This window comes from Leptopilina heterotoma, unplaced genomic scaffold, assembly GCF_015476425.1.
Source record: "Leptopilina heterotoma isolate Lh14 unplaced genomic scaffold, ASM1547642v1 Lhet_18, whole genome shotgun sequence".
Taxonomy (NCBI): Eukaryota; Metazoa; Arthropoda; class Insecta; order Hymenoptera; family Figitidae; genus Leptopilina; species Leptopilina heterotoma.
In genome coordinates, this window is record NW_025110896.1 from 2,001,448 (window position 1) to 2,024,380 (window position 22,933).

A 22,933-nucleotide genomic window follows, 5' to 3' on the forward strand; every position below is an offset into this window, starting at 1 on the left:
AATTGATGTTTCATGTGTTTTGGAATTGTTTATGAAAACTCTTAAAATGAACTTTAAAGAAAATAACAAATTTTTTTTTTATTTTATTTAGATACTGTTCAATTGTCAACCACTGGCCGAGGACGACCAATTTGTCAGGAAAGCCGAATGAAGTAGAATTATTTGAACACTTTCATTGGAACCAAGGAGTTCGGGGAAATGGTGGCCTGATCGCTCGTCTTATAAACATTTTGGGCTTATCAACTTTTGGTAGACAAAACATAGCCTACGATGAACAAAGACGAGCTGGTGGACGAGGCTACGATGAGCTGTTCTGGGGACAGTCCTTATTCGGCTACGAATAAGAGCAGACTAACGAATATTAATCAAATGCCAATTATTCTTAAAAGATTTCAAAAGATATTAATTATAACTACTTATTGTCATTTTTACATATAATTAAATAAAATAACATTTATAGGAATATCTCTTTTATTAAAAATAATATTCCTACACAGAGAAATTCATGTATATTTTTATTTGGCGAAGAGATGTGTCAATACTACATTTTACATTCTAAGACCTTTTCTTTTGTTAAATTATTCGAAAACATTAATAAATTCTTATTTAAATAAATATTTAATCATTATTATTATTCTATAGAAATTAAGATTTTCAAAAAATTTCAAATTCAAATCTTTATGAAAAATTTAAATTTCCATAAAATTTTCCAAAAAAGAAATTAAATTCTGTTTACAAAAATTTTAATAACATTTTTTGCAAGATAATATTTTGTCTTGTGCAATTATTTAAATCAAAATTCGGAAAAAATATATCTCGTGTAAAAAATACAATACACTATAAGCATAGGTAAAAAATTTCACCAACTCATAAAATCTATATATCGTGAATTTAAAAATCTAATCTATATTACCAAGTACTATATAATATAGTCCATCGTAATATAGACTTTATGGATTCAGGACATAACTTCCCGTAATATAATCTATAAAATAAAGTTTATGTTTCAGTTTGCGCTATTTTTGGCCGCGACTGGTTTTACTTATTGCTTCGAGCATTTTTCTCCAATATTTCTAAACAGAAAAACACGTCGAACACAAAAGCAATTATTTAAGCATTAAATAAGAGCAAATTTTACTGTTCAATAATTCTGTTTCTATTTTTCCTTCTTCCTTGTTTTTTTTTTGTCTTCGCAAATAAAACATTGAACAAATTACTGATCAATGATTCTGGTTCTATTTTTTCTCTTGATAATAAAACAATTACTGTTCAATGATTCTGGTTTTATTTTTTTTTTGCAAATAAAACAAAATAATGGAAATAAGAGAGAAATAGAGAAAAAGAGACAGGAAGTTTGCAATTGAAACACAAAAGTCCATTGAGGCAACGTACTGGGCACATACATTATGCGAATGAATTATAGTATCCAGACAATACGCCACAAACACACACACACGGGAAATAATGTTGTTTCCAAACTATAATGATGTATCAGTTACTATCTCTAAAAAGCAATAGTATATATACTATTATGTAGGAACGACTATTTTCAGAAACAAATTCCCGTGTGTGCATTTTAAACTTTGTCACTTATAGATAGATACCAGGAGGTTAAAGTTTTGAACGTTCAAATGAACGAAATTTATTTATTTCTTCTTCAAATTAAATTTTTATTACTATAATTTTGCGTCACTATTAAGCAAATTAATTATAATGTTTTTAAATGCAAAATTTGAGTTTTTAATTTAAATTGTAATCAATAATCTATGAAAATATTTTTAACAAAAAATATTTCGTTCATTTGAACGTTCAAAACTTTTTGTTCATTAGATACCACGAATACGTAGGTGTTAAGGAAACGACGTTGTCCAGATGAAATGATTCACAAAACGAAAAGGATGATAAATTATTTATGAGCTATGGAGAAAAGAGGAAAGAGGGAGGAAATAATAGACAATGCACGAGAATTTTAAATGAAAAAAAATGTCAACGACACTGTTACAAAATAAAACATAAATAATAATAAGAAAAATTATACAATTATTCCCATCAAGATAAGGGAGAATTTTAATACTTTTAGATCGAAATTCATTGTCATGCACTTCAAGTTTTTTTTTCAAACGAACAAAATGCATTTTTTCTTCAAATTCAAATTTATTTTTGATTATTATTTATGTATTTATTTATTTACTATATTTTAATTATTTATGTGAAAAAAATATTTAATTTTTTGGAAAAAATATTTTCAATACAGGAGAGAAAAAAAGGACTCAAGTGAATGCGACTGTGACAATATTTGGAAAAACATGTTTCATATTTGAATACTTATGTCCCTAAAGTGGAAATGACCAAACTTTATTTATTCCTTCTTCAGCTTCTTCAACTTCTTCAAAATTATTTTCATATAATTTCAATTTAATTATTATCTAACATTTTAACTGAAATTTATTTATTAATTGTTATTAAAATACACAAGTAAATAATTTATTGAATAATTAAATGTCTCTTCAAACAGAGAGAAACTGAGAGTACGCACGTAATGCAAATCGCCCCCTCGCGGCCAAAAGTCCCAAGCTTAGGTGGTTGGCTATATATATTGCCTAAATCGGTGAGCTTGCACACATATGTAAAACGCAATGGCTAAGCCGAATTTTAATCGGAAGCACTCGTGATCGCTCGTAAAATGCAAGAAACGCGAGGAATAGAACTGAACTAATCTGATAATAGGCCGAGAAATGATTTTGAGTCCCCAAAGGCCCCAAAGTAAATTTATCGCAATGCTGAGAATGAGAAAGTGAAGGACAGCGAAATGTCTGCTTCCTTCTCTTATTCATTCTTACTATATTGTGATTTAAAAATTATTACACATTAATTACTATAAGTGATAAATTTAATAAATGAAATAACAATAAAAATTAATTTTTAAGAAATTTAATTTATAAATTGAAATTATTTCAACTAAAAATAAAAGGTAAATTAAATTTAATAAAATTAATTACATTTTTTTTAAATTAATAATTAGTATAAACGTACCTAATAATTTTAAATAAAATTTAATTTTATTAAATTTGTATAGTTCATGTTGAATTAATTTCTATACGTAAAATTATTCAGGGAAGAAAATATCATTTTGGATGCCAATTTAATTATTAACTCTACGCCGTTAAACACTAAATAATTCTACACAAATAAATATCTATAGTTTTCAGAAAATCTATGACATTAAATTCTTTACACTATTACATTTTTTCAATTTGAATTTCTCTTCAAATTAATTTTAGAAAATTAATCTCTACACACGAAAGTTTTACAAAAAAAAATTCTACACAATATAATTGAATATACTTAATTTAACTTAATTCTTAATTTTTTATATATATTTACTTTACTAAATTTATGGGGTAGAATTAATTTCTTAATATTTTAATTTATTTTTTTTTAATTTAATATTATTTATTTAAGAATGTTTGTGTAATTTGTAATTTTTTTTTGTAATTTTTTATGTAATTTGTGTAATTTTTTTAAAATTTTAATTGTAATTTTGTAATTTAATGTTAATAATTAAATTAAAGCATCCAAACTTATATTTCTTCTAATTTAGAATTTTACGGTGTGGAATATTGCGAAAAATTAAGCATATTTAATTAAATTAAATGTTTTCTAATAAGAATAAGTGTACTCTAGCTATTTTTGAATTAGTGACAATGTTTACTAATTTGAATCAGTGACTGACTTTTCGCTTTTTAATTTGTAAATTTTACTTTTTTAAATCAGGGTGGTTTCATAAGTATCAATTTTTCTGACAATTTACTGACTTTAAAATTGCTTTTCCTGACAAAATTCTTTTTACAGGAAAATATGAATGTTTACGGAAAAATGAGTAAAATTTATGAATTTTAATAATTTTTAAAAATTACAATTATAACTCATTCTGAATTCAATTATTTTCTACAATTTTCAACTAAACTTAATTTCTGAATCAATTAATTTAAATAATTTTTCAAAAGTTCTTCTAGAATTTAATTATTTAAATACAAAAATCTTAATTTTTTATAATAATAAATTGTAGCTCTCCATAGTTTTTTCTTATGTTATTAATGTATTATTTTCAAAAAATTACAGAGAAATTCTTACAATTAATTTTGTAAAAATATATTAAAATAATTTTTTTACATTGTTTGAAGTTTTTTGATAATTCAATTATTTAGAAAATTTGCAATTAAAATTCTTTAAAAGTTGATTTTTAAAAATATTGTAACAAAATACTTTAAAAAAATTAATTATTTTCAATAAAATTGTACAAAATTTCAATTATTATTTAAAAAGATTTTTCTTATAGATATATTTAAAAAATTTTAATTATCTTAAAAAATGATTCAAAAACAATTTTTGAAAGATTTGTTTATAGTTATTTGTCGCATTATAAAAATCAAAATAAATTGTACTTTTTTTTACTAAAAATTCTGATATTTTGTTGCAATGTTTGTAAGAAAAGTCGAAAAAGTTGCAATTTTTGGTAAGTTTAGAAAAGTCTCAATTTTCTTTGACAAAAAATTTTTTCCTGACATTTCCCTGACTTTACTGACATGTGGCCACCCTGTAAATCTAAAATCTTTGAAATAATTGTTTCATTTTTTCGGTTTTGTAAAAAAAAATATTTTTCGATGCTCAACATAGACACTAACTTTAGACACTTTAGTAATTCAATTTGTAAAACTTTACTTTATTAGTAAAACTTTACTTTATTAGTAAAATGTACTAATTCAAAAGTAAAAAAGTCCGTCACTGATTTAAATTAGTAAATATTTTTACTACTTAATTCGTATTTACTTTGTTCTTGTTTAATTTTGTTTTTTCCTGATTTCCAAATAGAATTTTGACTTTTTCACATTTATTTGAGAATTTTTTCAATTCTAAACTTTTATTTGAAACATTAATAATTTACAAAAATTATAAATATAAAACCTTCTAAAACTCAATTATTTATAAAAATTGCAATTGCAACTAACTCTTCGAAAATTCAATCATTTTTCGGCTTTTTAAGTAAAATTATTCCCTGAAAAATTTATAAATAATAATATTATGAAAGTTTTTTAATTCAAGATTTAAATTATTTAAAATAAATTGCAATTATTGTCAAAAATGGAAAAAGTCCAAAGTTCTGTATGAAAATTATAGTAATGATTTCAAAATTTAGAAAGTGAATTATAAGAAAAATTCCTAAACGTATTAATATTAACAAAGATTAATTTGTGGACACCGGAAAAACCACAATTTTTTTCTCAATTTTGTAAATTTAATATTAATTTCTCCAGTACTTTTCATAAAATTCCCGAATTTTTTCCTAATTTATGCAATAGTAAGAGTTTATCACTCAGTATAAAAATACTGATGAATGTTGAGAATTAAGAATATTGTTGCAATATTTATTTGCTCTATATTTGAATTCCTTTTTTTTAGGAGAATTTGTTCCTATAAATATGTAAATATATCAAAATAAATAGCCTTAATTAAAATGTTATACGCTCAAATCCCTAAAATAAAATTTTTGTGTAAATACAAAATTTTATAAGCATAAAAACCACAAAAAACTTTGCATAAACAATGTGTACAAATGTCAAAACATTGTCATAACCTCTTTTTTAGTTCTATTCCTCGCGTTCGCGTTCCTTGCATTTTACGAACGATCACGAGTGCTTCCGATTATACTTCGGCTTAGCCATTGCGTTTTACCCATGTGTGCAAGCTCACCGATTTAGGCAATATATATAGCCAACCACCTAAGCTTGGGACTTTTAGCCGCGAGGGGGCAGACTTTCAAAGGAAAGAGCGATTTGCATTACGTGCGTACTCTCAGTTTCTCTCTGCTTCAAATTGAATTCTCATAAAGAATTTAATCAACAAAATTTCTAAATAATTGAATTCTTTTGATGAATTTTAATAAAAAAATTTTAAGATCAATTACATTTTCGGGAAATTTCTGCAATCATTTGTAACTTCTCCAAAATTAAATTTTTTTAGTGTTTGTAACTAAAATTCTTTTATAAATTATTTATTTTTTATACTTTTGGAAAAATTTCTTTAAGAATTTATAAATCCATTTTGTTTACAATTCAATTTCACGAAATTTCGATTTTTCAAAAATTCTTCAATAAAAAATATATATATATTAGAAAATAAAAACTTCAAATAATTTAAAAAAAAATTCAATTCAACTTTTTCAAAAAAATTAATTCTATAGAATTAAAAATTAATTTTCAAATCAACTATTAATGGAAAATTCTACAAGAATTCAATTATTTAAATACAAAAAATAATAAACGTTTGCGTTGAATTTTATTAAAAAATTTTATGAAAGTTTTTGAAAATATTAAATAATTGAAATTTTGACAAGAATTTTAATTCAATTTTTGAAAATAATTGAATTTCAATTATCTTTTTTATAAAGATAATTCTAACTTTGACGAGAATCTTATTAAAATTTTTAAAAATAATTTAAATTTTGCCAAGAATTTTAATTAAATTTTTTTTAAATAATTGAATTTCACAGGAGAATTAATTTTTTTATAAAAGATAATTGAAATTTTAAAGAGAATTTCATTAAAATTTTCGAAAATAATTGAATTTTAGAGAAGAATTTATTTTTTATGAAGATAATTGAAATTTTGAGAAGAATTTTTTTAAACTTTTGTAAATAATTGTATTTGTGCGAAGAATTTTATTACTTTTGAAAATAATTGAATTATTATTAAAGTTTTTTATCACAACAATTTTGTGTCTCTATAAAAAAATAATTAATAAAGTTTCTAAATTTAAAATTTACGTTTTTAATTGTTACCTGCAAATAGAGAAAAATAAAAATATTTCTATTAAAAAATATTTCGTTCACTTGAATGTTAAAAATTTCAAAAATGCTTCACATTTCGAAAAAAACTGATATTTAAATATATTTAAAAAAAACCCCAGGGAAGGTGGATTATAAAAAATAAAAAATAAAATACTGGAGGGTGTGCCTCGCTTGTGGAACTTGATTACAACAATAAAGGCTAGTTGCATCTTTGTCATGACGACGGAAAGTCGATAAATAAAATGTCCAATGGAGGCAACGAACTACTCTCTCTGAGTCACTGGCGCCTTCACGTGAGTCCTGCTTTTTTTTCCTCTCCTCTGTTTTCACTGCCATAGAAATTGCTTAATTCTATATAAAAAACGTGCGCCAAAAATTTTAATTCAAACTTTCTCTTTATTTCTCTTTATATAAAAATTTTACTCGACACAAAAAGAAATTTCCGTTTTTCTAAACAAAGAAAAGAAAAAAAGAATCCCACAAAAGTAATTACAATTTTTAAACACACTGTTAATTTAATAAAAAAAAACCAAATTGTAACTAATTGATACCAAAAATGTGGATCAAATAAAAAATTGATCCAGATTTTTAGCATCAATTTGATCCACTTTAGTATCAATTTTATTTTATACTTTCAAGAGAACTGTGAAATTGAATTTTGATTTACCGAATTGTGATGGCCTTTCATTACAAAATAATTTTAAAAAACACTCGTTTTTGAATCTTTTTTTTTGGAAGGCCAAATTTTTGAAAGGACAAATTTGAAACCAAAATTAAAGAAAATTTTAGACACAACCGGTTTATCAGGAGACTAAAAATTGTACAAAAAAATTTAAAAATCCCCACTTGCAATTATAGAGTTAGAAGTAAAATACTGAAGTGGAAAATGATAATTAAAAAGAAAGGAAAGGTAAAAAAGTGATTTTCACATCTGGTTGGATCTCTCTCACTCTCTCATTAAAGGCTGATGACCCTTGAGGAGAAGGGTCTGAAAGGCAGAGAATTGAAAAGATTGATGGGCGAATAAAAATGAAAAACTACATAACACGCCATATTCATGGCACACGCCATGTCGATCAGCTTCGTTAAAATTATAAACAGGAATAGAAGCCGTCACACCGACAGCTGCTTGCGATTAGAGACGCAAACTTCTCCAAACAGTTTTCTAAATATAGGTATTTTAAGTAAGACTTCACTTCTCCTCTCTCATTATAAAATCTTCAACAATGAGACGAAAAGAAGGAGCCCATAATATTCAATTTTTATTTTATGCTTGTTTAGAGTAGTACTTAATACTCTCTAAATCTGAATTAGCGAAATTGTACTAATTCCAAGCGATAAGCAAATACCACTAATTTTTAAAAAAGTGGTTTGCTTTTAAATCAGCAAAAATGATGTTAAATCAGTAACTAATCAGTTAACGACTACTGTACCTTTTACACTAATTATTTAGTGGAATTTAACTAATTCGCAGCATATTGGAATCAGCGATAAATCGCTATTTCAGATTTAGAAAGTAAAACCACGACTTAGTGATAACATTATTATAAAATACATTTAGTTTTTATAGGCATTTAGAGTAAAGTAGAGTAAAGAGTCCTCAAGGATCGCCAAAATATTCCATTTTTATTTTATTCTTCTTTTAAAGAATATTTGGAGTAGTGTTTTTAGAGTAGAGTCTCAAGAGTAAATGTTGATTATAAGTTGGAGTGGAAATTATTTGAAAAATGATATTTGATTAGATTTAGAATGAGAGAAAATCAAATATAGTTTAGCATCCACTTATCGCGTGAATTTGCATTGTTCAGCAAGAACAATTGAAGGTTGTTTATATTTAGAATTGACCTTCAAACAAGTTGAGAGTCCCTGAACAACTATTCAAGAGGGTGTGTTCCTTTTGAGAGTTATTGAAGGGTCTGAGGATACGAAGAGTGAAAAAAGGAATTGATAATAGAAATACCACCCACAATATTGTAGTTTAGTCAAAAAAGAGTAAAAAAATAATTATTTACTGCCCCACGCAGTCCAAAACTATTAAATTATTACTGCTCTTTTCGGCAATCTTAAATAGATAAAAATTTGTTTGAAACAAACCAAATTTTTTTTTACTTTTCACAAACCCAGACTTCGCACTCGATAATTAATTTTAAAAAAGTAGCAAAAAGTAGCTTTCAAACTTAAAACAAAAAACGAATCAAAAGTTTTCAACTTTTGATTCGTTTTTTGTCTCAATTAATTGATATCCTTAGAAAAACTAAGTTCTTTTAGTTAAATTGGTAAATTTTTTTAATTAGACAGATTTTCTTTTTACAAAACATTGTGGCATTTACAAACAGAAAAAGGTTCAAAAAGACTATAAATTTACATGTTCCAAAAGTTAGAATTAATTAACGACATCTTCTGCTAGTTGGACAGTTTCAAATGTCAAACTAAACAAGTGTTGCGGTGACGAAAACCGCACGAAATTTGACCCTCATTTTGAAAACAACCATAATGTTGTTGTGTTGGTGTAGCAAAAGAGAAACAGATGGTTGTACCGCATGAAAATAAACAGTTTTCCTTTTAAGAAGAAAAACTCTCCTTTAGAAGAGAAAAGAAAGCAATTTTCAAAAAATGTAGAAACATAATCGTAATTTATTATAAATTGAAGAAAAAAATCCCAAACAAGAAAACTGATTTCACACTAAACTTCAATTCAAAAATTATCACTCAAAAGTCAAAACAAATTTTAAACCGTAAATTTTACAAAAACTTAATTCAAAATTTAACATCAAAGGCAAAAATTTCCGCCGTGTATATAAATTCTGTAAACAATACAGAAATTCTGAAAATAGAAAATAAATTTCGAAATTCGAATCGAATCCTCTTGTGCCGAAAAAAGGGACGTTTCGGGACAATTTGTTGTGCTTTTGGGCGTGAAAAATGCCGAGGGGGATAATAACATTCGGCATATTCATGTTAGTTAAAACCACCGGCGTCTGACAGTCGAGTTAAAACTGTGGGCTATTGTTAAAGCCGGGAATAGATTTGGATCTGGTTGCGGAGTCGAGGCGACTTTGACTCCCCAGCGTTTCTCAACCTTATAACAATGACCTAATAAGACACTGAACCAGTAATTATATTTAAAATCCAGAAAAGTTCAAATTCTCCTTTTCCATTTAAATTATTATTTTCAATTTTTAATTCCATTAAAATTGGTAAATTAATTATTAAATTAATTAAAGAAGCTAAAAGTAGTTCTCTTGAATTTTAGTTCTTGGTTAGTTAAATTATTCAAAGTATATTGAATTATTAAACTATTCATGACAAAGAAGAAAGAGCTAAAAGTAGTATTTTTCATTTATTAAATAATTTGAAATAAAGACCAAGAGGCAAAAAGAAGTTTTTATTTTCAGTTATTAAATTATTCGTCAAGAAGCTGAAAGTAGTAGCTTTTCAGTTTGCAGTTATTAAATTATTGAAAATGAAACTAAGAAGCAAAATCTATTTCTTATATTTGTTATGAAATTATTAAACTTATGACAAAAAGCAAGAAGCTAAAAGTTGCTTTTTGACTTTCAGTTATTAAATTATTTGAAATAAAAATCAAGAAGAAAAGAGGCTTTTTAGTCATTAAATTTTTTACTAGTAAAAGGCTTAAAGCAACTTTTTAGTTTTCAATTATTAAAAGATTCTAAACAAAACCCAAAAATCCGAAAGTAGCATTTTTGGGTTTTTAATTAATGAAGCAGGTTGCAGTAGCTTTTTAGTTTTTAATTCTAATAATTCAAAGCTGAAACCAAGAAGCTCTAATTATTTAGATTTTTAGTTACTAAATTATTCAAAATCAAGAAGCTCAAACAACCTTCTTCATAAATAATTAGCGTCTTATTAGGTCACTGTTATTTTATGAAAATTTCATTCCCAGTTGATTCAAATTTATATTACCTAAAATTACAGAAAACAATTATTGTGTTAACAAAAATAATAACATATTGTAGAAATTATTTATACAAAAACCAAAATCCAAATTCTGCAAAGATGGTTAAAATTTAGTTTTCGAATTCTTAGCATAAAAGTGTTTTTTTTTTGTCTAAAAACCGTTTTGTAGAAACTAAAAAAAGCCATAACGAGTGCAAGTAGGAAATAATGTAGCAATCGTCAGTTACACTCGGGAAAATCTAAACATGTTCAATTATCAACAGAAACAGAAGGCATTGTTAAGATTTATAATTAAGATATCCTGCCGTAAACTGAAATTTATGAGACACAGTTTACTATAACAGTTTGCTAAAATACATTTTAGATACTAAGATATAATTTAGATATACTAAGGTACAATTTAGATTATAACAAGATATATCGCTTAGATACATACGTATAAACTAAACTACGAAACTAAGATCCCGAAATTCAGTTAAGATCCAGAGATTAATAGTTCAGATATCAAGACCATACCCAAAATTTATATTCACTCCCTGCTCCTAATGTATAAATTTCGCAACGATATAATAAATAGCAAATTTCCAACACTAACACAGTTTTCTTGAAAGCATCAAATTGATACTAAAGTGGATCAAATTGATGCCAAAAGTTTGGATCGATTTTTGTTGTTTTCTATGTTTTCTTGAAAGTATCAAGTGGATCAATTTGATGCAAAAAATTTTCATCAATTTTTGATTGGATCCAAATTTTCAGTATCCGATCAATTCGTTGCAATTTTTGATACTTTTAAGTTAACAGTCAGGCAATAAAAAAATGACAAAAAGAATACTTTTATTTTTAAAAGAGAGGATTCCTCATAAACTCTAAAATTGCACGAAATAGGTAATAATTTTGAATTATGGATTTGCGAAGCGTGGAAAAGTTGTGCACGATAATGTTGCACACCAAGCATAATTTAATGGTAATGCATAAGCGTTTTACATAATTGGACGAGATTGTCGTGTCTCTCCTTTAGAGTGTACCATACTACTACTCTATATAGATGTAGTCTATATCGTTTATTCTGGCAGAACTGCAACCTGCAGTTTGTGTATATATACATATATAATTTGTGGCTTTAGTTGAGCGCAATATTGTCAGACTCCGGAGATTCTATTATCACTACAATTTCCAATACAAAACAGTCTCTCTCTCTCAGTCTCTGAATTTTTTTTTAATTGGGACAAAAATTCGAAAAAAAAATTTCCATTTCTTGATTAGTTAATTTGAATAATTAATTTGGTATCAATATCTTTCTTTGGAAAATAAATACAAAAACAAAATTCATCTACTTCTTTTGCATACTTCATTTGAATAGTTAATTAGATACCAATATGTCTCTTTAGAAAATAATTGGAAAATACTTTTTCTCTACTTTTTAATTATCAATTTAAATATTTCTCATGACAAAATTCAATAACTTAAATATTTCTTTAGAAAAAAATTGGAAAATACTTTTTATCTATTATTCACATCATCCAATAATTTATTTATTCAATTATTTCCTAAAGAAGTTGATCTCATTTTCACAGACGAAATTATTCAACATGACCTGAATGGAAATAAAATTCATTATTCACTCATTCCAAAGTTCACAAGAGAGAAAATTTATTTCAAAATAACCCCCGTTAGAAATTAGTAATTGTGCAAAGTTGTTTTTTTTCCTGTCGTTATACTTTGCTTAACCGCAAAAATTTCTTTATGTGCGCACAAAACAGTAACAATAACGATCGATGATTGCGGTGTGGTCCTTTATAAAATGTATCATTTTCAGCTGTTAAAAAAGAATTTTTCAAAGAGGAATTTGGTCGTTAAAAAAAAATTTTTATCACTCGCCCGAGAGAACGTTTGGCAATTTCTCACGAAGCAGTTTCTGTTTAGTATTAGCCTGTTTAAAAAAAGCGGAAATAAAAAGAAAAAAGAATAAAAAAGAAAGGAGGCGGGGAGGGAGAAAAAATGCAAACTCGATCAGCACATGACTATTTTCGGATGTGGACGACGCTTCTTCATTGACTGTGAGTGCAACGGCATCGTCAATTTCGTCTTAATGGCTTCTTTTTTATATCAAGAACCACAACGAAAGCAAATAATACTCGACTTCGAATTGGTTTGGTTTAATAAAATTTACTTCACTGCGGGGAAAAAATTCACTTCTTTTTAACTTTCTAGTCGGAAAAATCCACTTCTTTTTGAATCATCAGTCCGAAAAATGTCCGCAGTCGAAATCATTTCCCGGTCCAGCGGTTTAAATTTAGAATTTAATTAAATTAATTTCTTTAATTTATTTGTTAAATTAATTTAGGTCTCGAACTAGGTCCGTAAATTTGCTTAAAGTCCGTAAAAAGTCAGTTTTTTTTTACAAAAAAGGTCCGTAAAGTCCGTCATTTGATTGAGAAAAGACGAAAAATTCGAAAATTGTACGAAATAATTTCCAGAATTTTAGAGAAATTACAAATAATTGCAGAAATTTAATTATTTTCAAAAGTAATAAAATTCTTAACAGAAATTCAATTATGTTGAAAATTTTTTTCAAATTCTTGTCAAAATTTCAATTATCTTTAGAAATAAATAAATTCTTCTCCAAAATTCAATTATTTAATATCATCAAAAATTTTTGGCAAAATTTCAATTATTTTCAAAAATTGTCCTCAATTCAATGATTTATAATATAATCTACTATTTAAATAAAATTTTCCAAAAGAATTCAATTATTTAAAAAAAATTAATAAAACTCTACAAACCTTTAATTATTTTTATAAAATAATAAAAATTTCACAGGAATTCAATTATTTACAAATTTTTTTATAAATTTCTTCGCAATTATTCAATTATTTCCATAAATAATAAAATTTTTACAGGGATTCAATTATTTTCGTAAATAAGAAACTTCTTTTTAGGAATTCAATTATTTTCAAAAATAATAAAATTCATTGCAGAATTTCAATTATTTTTAATAGAATTTTAATCAAATTTCTCGAAAAATGTAATTATTCTTAAAAATTATATTAAAATTTGTCGAATGAATTCAATTATTTTTAAAAAATGTAAACAAATTCTTCTCAATAATTCAATTATTTACACAAATAGCAAAATTCTTCGGATTTACCAAATTCTTTTGAATATTATTTTTAAAAAAAATCTTCACAAGAATTCAATTATTTTTATAAATTTTTATAAAATTCTAAAAAACAATTCCGCAATTATTTTCAAAAGTAATAGAATTCTTCCTTGAAATTCAATTATGTGTAAAAATTTTTTTAAATTCTCCTCAAAATTTTGTAAAATTGAATTGTAAACAAATAGAATTGAAAATTTTTAAAGAACTTTTTAAAAAAATTATTAAAAATAATGCATTTATAGAAAAATTTTAGATAAAAACACGAAAAAAAATTTAATTTTGGAAAAGTTACAAATTATTGTAGAAATTCAATTATTTTCAAGAGTAATAATATATTCTTCGCAAAAATTAAATATTGTTCAAATTTTTTAAATTTTTAATAAAATTCTTGGCAAAATTAAATTTTTAAAAAGTTTTTGACAAAATTTCAATTATTTTCAAAAATTTCTCCTCAATTTAATATAAATTCTATTATTTACAATTTTTTTTTTATAAATTTCTTCGCAATAATTTAATTACTTTCAATAAATAATCAAATTTTTTACAGGGATTGAATTATTTTCATGAATAATAAAATTCTTTTTAGGAATTTAATTATCTTCAATTTTTAATAAATAAAACTAATTGCAGAATTTCAATTATTTTTAATACAATTTTAATCGCTTTCTCAAAAAATGTAATTATTCCTAAAAATTTTAATAAAATTCGTCAAAAGAATTACATTATTTAAAAATTTGTTGATAAAATTCTTCATGGGAATTGAATTTTAAGAAACATTCAATTATTCAACAAATTTTTTTTTACTTAGGTAATTGTATTTAAATAATTGAATTCTCGTTGAATTTTCTTATAAAAATTGATTTAAAAATTAATTTTAGTTAAAAATTTTAGATAATAATTGAATATTAATAGCAATATAGCGTGAATTTTTAGAAATAATTGAATTTTGTAATTGATTTTTTTGATAAAGTTGGAAGTTTTTTATATTATTTTAAGTTTTTATGTTCTAATATATATTTAATTGGAGAATTTACGAATAATTGAAATTTCGTAAAATTGAATATTGTAAACAAATGGATTTGGAAATTTTTTTTTTATTTTATTTATTTAAGGTCGCCGTGGAACAGGTAGGGTCTTAAGCGACCACAGACTTAAGGAAAAATTTTAGTTAAAAATTCTTGAAAATAATAATTGAATTAATGATTTTATCACTCGGTCATCTTTAATTATTATAAAACATGAAGAAATCGATCACTCCGAGTCTTCGACTTGGAGCAATCAATTTTTTCATGTTTTATAGTTATAAAAAATTTAATTTATATTTGAAAGTAAAATTTTCTTTGATTTGACTCGGAGTGGTTATATTTTTGTCAGTAATTGGTCCGTAATTTTTTATTTTTGGTTCGTAATGTCCATATTTTTAAATACTTTCATTCGTTCGAGCCCTGATTAACTGAATTACTTAATTCAAATTCAAATTTTATTATAAAATTTAAAGACTCGAAACCTTAGGAACAAAACACTACCAAAAATTTCTATTTTAGATAATGGGGATAATAATTAATTTTTTTTAATTAATTCCTTGTGAGGGATTAATGTTGTGGTAAATCAACCCGTTAAAGTGTATTCACTTTCTTTTTTTTCCACAATGAGAGCAACTTTTATGGACCCTAATATAAAATTTCGTAATAGGTGTTATTCGAGAGAGCATATGGCACGTATGGCACGTGTGGGGGCAAAAAAATTTGTTTGTGTGTGACATTATCCTTCAGGCTAACCGGAAGTGGTTGGTTCATTGAGTCCCGTTTGAACAATATATATATGCTCGAGACTCCCATTAGTAGAGTGACTCCTAAAAACCACTTTGAGCTCAATTCTCAAATAACTTTGCAATAATAATAATAGAAGTTTCTCTCTTTCTCTCTCTATTTATTCGCCAGTTCAAAATAAGTCAAAGCACAGCTGGCCACCCTCATTACTTTATTTTCTCGTTTATGCTGATGGAAAATAATAAATGACCGAAATTACCTCATTGTTTTCAACTTCAGCAGTAGGCGGAATAGCAAATTCTGCATAAATAATATGCACCTATTTATATAGACATATATAAACAGCCAGATGAGTCTTTTTGCTTTTATATATGCACGCGGTGAATGTGAATAAAAGAAAAAAAAAATGTTGGAGAAAAAAGAAAATGAAATGTTTGGATAAAAAGTACTCTTTTCACACACGACTTTAAAACCCGTTACGGATATAGCTGTTGCTTCTTTTGACAGAGAGGGACAGGGAGATTCATCGAAAGGGGGAGGAGGAAAAAAAAGAGAGTGAGAAGATACATGAAAGATGGTGAAACAGAAGGATATTTTCGAAGCCATATAACTGAAAGTTAACATATGTGCGTGGTGCACACGCTGAAATAATGATTCACAAGGGCAGATGATCAACAATTTTTTTTCGATAATCTTCAATATCCGTGTGTGTGGAATTTACAGGAGAAAAAGAATTGAAAACATTTTTACATGTCATTCAAAAAGTCTTTTTTTTTTATCATCAGCAATTTAAATTTTAGTAACTAATTCGCAGGGTTTCCACAGGTCAAAGGGAGAAGTCAGGGAATTTTATTAAAAGTACTGGGAGTTGATTTTTAACACGAAAAATTTCACTCCCAACTCCAGTGACCGTCAACTCTCTAAATTTTTTATAGTGTATAAAATATAAAATGATGTTTTTGTAAATCTTAATTCCTGTTTAAATATATAATAATGATTAAATATTTACTCTAAATAAAACTATATTAATGTTTTGAATATAAAAATTATAGTAATTAAAATCAGTAAAGAATTTTACTATCAGAAATTTAGAGGTCAAGGAATTGAAAAATATAATGTGGAGAAAAAATATAAAATTATGTTTAGAATCATAATTAAGATAGTCCTTTGAGGAGGTGAGATATTTAAAGAGCACATATCGGAACTGATTTCCATTTTTAAACTACAAAGGTTATATATGAATTCTATAATAAAGTTTGCAATTGGGATGCACTGTGCATATATACATATAGCATAAAGTAAGTGCCGATAACCCATTTTAGATATCAATGACAGATATTAGTAGGCGGTCGATGCATTTAATGGAGGCGAAGTTATATTCATTTTCAAAGAGTCCAAGGTCCTTATAATTTCATAAGAATAAAATTATCTTTTCAAGGATTAATCAAATCCATAATTGCCAATTAACAAATATCTAGGGGGAACTCCTAATAATATACAAAAATATTTAATCCGCCTAAACTATTTTCAAAATCCTAAATAATGTGTTCTTCACCTATTTTTAAAATAAGAAACGAAATCTGACTTTTGTTTATCAATAAATTTATCTATAAATTCATCAATGAATTGATCAATAAATTCCCCAATTAAATAAGTTTGAAAAATTGTTAACGTATAAATAAATAAATAAAGATATAAGGAAAAATAAATAAAAGATTTCAATAACAATAGAGTTGTATAGAAATAAATTCCTTCCGCAAAGAAAAAAAATTTTCCTAAGCCAAAAATTCTGCTACATATACTTTGGCAAAAAAAAGAATGCTCATCATAAAATTTCAGGGAAAAAAATTCAAAATTCTCTTGACCTTTTATAAATAGAGAAAATTCGTTCCACAAGAAATGGAAACTAATGGAGTTTCAAAGAACGTGTATACGCAAGGCGTATCGAAAATTTTAAAACCATACTAAAGACGAGTGTTAAACCTTTCCACAGGGAGGTCGGTTTTCCATTTTTAAACTAGCGGAGGGAAAAAAGTGATGTCATCAATATTGAATGAAGAAACATTTTCTTAGTTAAAAGAGAGTTCAAGTATTTAAGAAGAAAAATGAGAAGTAAATTTTTATTTTCATTTTTGAATAACTGGGAAAAAGAGGAATAATAAAATAACTATTATACTTTCATCACTCAGAAAGAAATAATATGTTAGAGTTAAATAATACGATTTTGTTACAAAGACGACAGTTTTAAGTTCTTTTATAAATAAACATTATTTTAACCAAAATAAATATTTATTTATTTAGATCCTTATTTAAATTTATGATTTAAATTTACTTAAAAACTTATTTAAATTTATTTAAATAATTATTATTAATATTATTATAGGCGCAATCGAAAACAAAATGTATAATAAATAAATAATATTATTAGACTGAAAAAAATTTGACTCAAGTAATTGCTTGTTTGTTATCAAATAAATATTTTCTTGAATCAAATAATTTTTATTTGAATCAAATAAATTGTATTTGAATCAATAATTTTAGTAGTTGAAGGAAATACCACTAATTAACAAATACAATTTGATTGATTTAAATAAAAATTATTTGATACAAATATATTTTACAAATTAATTTTATTTTATTTGATAATAGACAAATAATTGTTTATTTAATTCAAATACATTTCTATTCAGTGTATTATTAACATTTATTAACTTATTATTGTTTATTAATATAATTATAAATATTTATTTCACTGATTAAATAAATTAGTTCGAAAATATTTAAATTTACTCTAGAAATAATAAAAAAAAAGTAATAAAAAAATAATTAAACGGAAAAATATTTCTGGATCAGCAATAATTTTCTCTAAAATAGCAAAAGTCTTAACTGAAACAACTAAAAATTTCACTAATGTAATAAAATTTGTAGTTGTTCCAAATAAAATATTTTTAGCGTGTATTTATTTTTTAAAAATTTATTTTAACTATTTTTTTATTAATTTTTTTCCACGCAGAACTAAGCGAAAGTTGCAGATTTTAGTCTTTTTTTATAAATATTAGTAAAAGTTACTAATAATAAATAAAAATACTGAATAAAAAAAAGTTATTAGAATAACAGGAACAAAGTGAATTAACAAAAAAAATATTAGTATAGAAATTTGCCCGCAGAAATATAATAATCGAAAAATCCATAAAATAAATATTAGTTACTTTTATAAAAATAGTGTAATAACAGGCCTCTGACTGAATTTAGAAATGAAAAATATCGCAATAGAATTAAAAAAATGTTCGTAATAGTAAAAATTAAGTGAAATTATTAATAATTTTATTAAAATTATTAAGTAAAAGTTTATTAATTAGTAAAAGTTACTTTCAATTTTTTTCTCCAATGTAAATGTGAATATAAAAAATAAAATATAATTTCACCATAAAGTTTAGGTCAGGGGAATAAATAATTGTTACCCACATATTACGGGCACGAGTACGTTCATATATAAAGTAGATGATCGTTGGGATTAACGTTATCGCTCTTGACCCACGTTTATAATAAAACCCAACACAACTATGCGACGACAGTATTTCCATGCTAATTGGTGCGTATATATAATTGAGATTTCCTTCGATTATACCTATCAAATAATATATATATATAGTACTCTCGGCAACACTGAGAGAGAATTTTTCGAGAGGGAGAGATGAGGAGAGCGACCCTGATCACACATTTTATATTATGTATATGGAGGAGTCAACGAAATATATTTGGAATCTGGGTTAACGTGTAATTAGCGCAATTTTCCTTTATACAAAAGGGAGGAGGAGGAGAGGGGAGGGGAGGGGACTTCAATTCATTTCAGTGATGTGTCCGTTCTAAAATAGGTCAGTAGTGGTATCTGACTTATAATTTAATTGAATATTGTAATTAAAGTATAGCTTATAATTATATATTGTACTCACGATATTCATATAGTCTTTAATTTGTGTTGATTTTTGGAATTCAACTCACCTGCAACAAAATTAGAATTTTTTAATTAGAAATTTTTTTATTTTTTACTATTTTCTAATAGTAGGTATTATTATTATTTTCATTATCAAAGTTAAAACTCTTCAAATCTGAATTGTAAGTTAAAATTACTAACTATTAGTAAAAAATTAAAATAATTAAATTAAATCTGAATTATATAGTTAAAAATAAATAATTGTTAGTAAAACTGACGTTTTGCTTCAGCAATAGGAAAACAATAACTAATTATCAGTAAATATACAACTAAAAAATAATTGAATCAAATTTGAATTAGTTACGGTAGATAACTAATTTTATTAGTAAAATCTTGGCTGACTTTTTGCTTCAGAAATTAGTAAATAATAATTATTAGCTAGAAAACATCTGAGAAATAAAAATAATACAAAAAGAATAATAATAATATCAATAAAAATAGTAATAGAAATAGTAATAACAGGGTGTCTAACAAGGATTGAGAAAAAAATTCCCTGACTTTTCCATGACTTTTCCCTGACTTTTTCCCTGACCTTTTACTAATTTTATTTTTGCTTTCTTGAGACAAAAATATGGTAACTGACATATTTAACAATAAATTAATATCTAATGATAGAAAAAAACGGTGATAAAAATCTTCTAAGTTTTGTTAGGTTAAAAAAATTTTTTATTCACAAAAAATTTTAATTTTTGTATACATTTTTAGAAATTTCCCTGACTTTCAATGAAATTTTCTGACATTCCCTGACTTTTCCATGACTTTTCCCTGACCAAAGAAATTCCCTGACTTTTCCCTGACTTCCCTGACCGTTAGACACCCTGAATAATAATAAAAATAGTAATAAAAATAATAATAATAATAATAATAATAAAAATAGTAATAAAAATAATAATAATAATAATAATAATAAAAATAGTAATAAAAATAATAATAAAAATAATAATAAAAATAGTAATAATAATAGAAATAGTAATAAAAATAATAATAATAATAATAATAATAATAGAAAGAATAATGTAAATATGACTATAAATAGAAAAAAGATGTTAAAGCACAAAAAAGCGACTGTCATCTGAAAAAGTGTGAAAACTGATTTATCATCTCCCAATAAAAATATACAAAGGCTTATCAGTTCTACAATTTAAGTTGAAAGGTTGAGTAATATTTTTTCGCGGTTCAATGTACATATAATATTATCGAGGGACATATCGATACCCTGTTGTGGTTCAATGTTTGCCGACTCCCTGTGGCTTCTTTCTTTAAATATATATGCCTGAATCATTCATTTTTATTCGCTCCTCGTAAAGACAGTTTCCCCCTCTTCTTCTAAGAAAGAGCGAGAAAAAAGAGAATAATGAGTACAGACTGTACAATATTTTTAACATTTAAAAAAAAATATTGACCCTTTACATTCGTAATTTTTTTCTTTATATTCGAATTCTACTGTAATAGGTCTATTAAGATTTTGCAATAGTTACTACGTTTAGAATAATTAAAAAATGGTAAATAAAGTACTAAATTTTTGTTTAATTATCGAAAAAATAATTTTTTTTTATGATTAATATTGAAAATAATGAAAGATAATTGTTTATTATAAAGCTTGAAACTTCAAAATTCTTGAAAAATGTTAAATACAACCTCCCGTATGGTCTAGTGGCTAGGATACCTGGCTTTCACCCAGGAGGCTCGGGTTCGATTCCCGGTACGGGAAATTTTTTTTTATTTTTCAACAATTGTTAACTTTATTATTTTATTTATTTTTTTTATATTTCCTTATTTTACATTTTCAGCAGTTATTTTTAATAAGTTCTTATTTTTTTTTACTGTTAATCGTAGTTCATTTTTTTATTACTGAGAATCAGTTATTTTTTACTGATTTATATATAACATTATTATACTTTTTATTATTGTTATTATTAGGTATTATTATTATTATTAAAATATACTAAATAAAATTATTTTATTACTCAGGGTTGCTACAAAAATTTAATATTGACAATATTGTTTTTCCCTGATTTTCTCTGATTTCCAGAAAAAATTTTCACTTTTTTCCCTGACCCTAAAGAATATTCTGATTCACTCTAAAAATTATTAGTTTTAAAAAAAATATTCTATTACATTTATTTACCAATTTTTTTAATTTAAAAATTTGTTTTATTTAAAATAAATATTTAAACACTATTATTTTCACATAGAAATTAAGATTTTCAAAAAAAAATTCAATTAAACATTTTCAAAAAATTAATTCTACAGAAATGATAGTTAAGTATAAAAATTTCAGATTTTCAAAGATTTTAGTTTGAAACCTTTTCAAAATTAAATTATTTATAAAAATTCATACTATTAATGCTTTTAATATTCAATTATTATCTAAAATTTTAACTAAAATTTATTTATTAATCAATTTTTATTAGAAAATTCTACGAGAATTCAATTATTCAAATTCAAAAATAGATAATTTATTGAATAATTCAATGTTTCTGAAAATTGAATTCTTATGATTTTTATAAACAAATTTTTAAATAATTAAAATTTTGCTAAAAATTTTATTAAAATGTTTGAAAATAATTGAATTTTTTTAACGAATTTTAATAAAAGTTTTAAGAATAATTACATTTTTAGAGGAATTCCATTAAAATTGTATTTAAAAAAATTTTAATTCTGCGTGATAAAGTTTATTGTTTATGAAAATAATTGAATTTCTAAAATGAATTTTTATTATTTATGAAAATAATTGAAATATTTCGAAAAAATTTAGAAAAAATTTGTAAATAATTGAATTCTTGTGAAGTTTTTATTATTTATAAAAAAAATAATTATATCTTTGCGTAGAATTTTATCAAGAAATTTTTTTAAATAATTGAATTCTTTTGAAAACTTTTATTAAAATAATAAATATTGAAAATCATTGAATTGAGGAAAATTTTTGCAAATAATTGAAATTTTACCAAGAACTTTATTGAAATTTTGGAAAATAATTGAATTTCAGAGAAGAATTTTATTCCTGATTTATACAGATAATAATTGAAATTTTGACGAGAATTTTTTTAATTTTTTGAAAATAATTGAATTGCTGCGGAGAATTTTATTTTATAAATAAATTGAATTGCTGCAATCATTTGTAACTTCTCTATAAATCAATTGTTTTTAATAATTAATTAACTATATATATATTAAAAAATTAAATATTATTTAAAAAAAATATTAATTGTTTGACAAATAATTATTTACTCGAAGCAAAA

The 22,933-nt window shown here is 24.5% G+C and overlaps 1 protein-coding gene and 1 non-coding gene across 2 annotated transcripts in view; one reads left to right on the forward strand and one right to left on the reverse strand.

Moving 5' to 3' along the window:
• LOC122499908 (disintegrin and metalloproteinase domain-containing protein 12) overlaps window positions 1–22,933 on the reverse strand; it is a 101,187-nt gene that overhangs the window by 65,322 nt on the left and 12,932 nt on the right. The gene's annotated exons all lie outside the window — the stretch shown is intronic.
• Window positions 21,331–21,402, forward strand: Trnae-uuc. Its single transcript has one exon. It is a non-coding gene; the product is annotated as a tRNA-Glu (tRNA).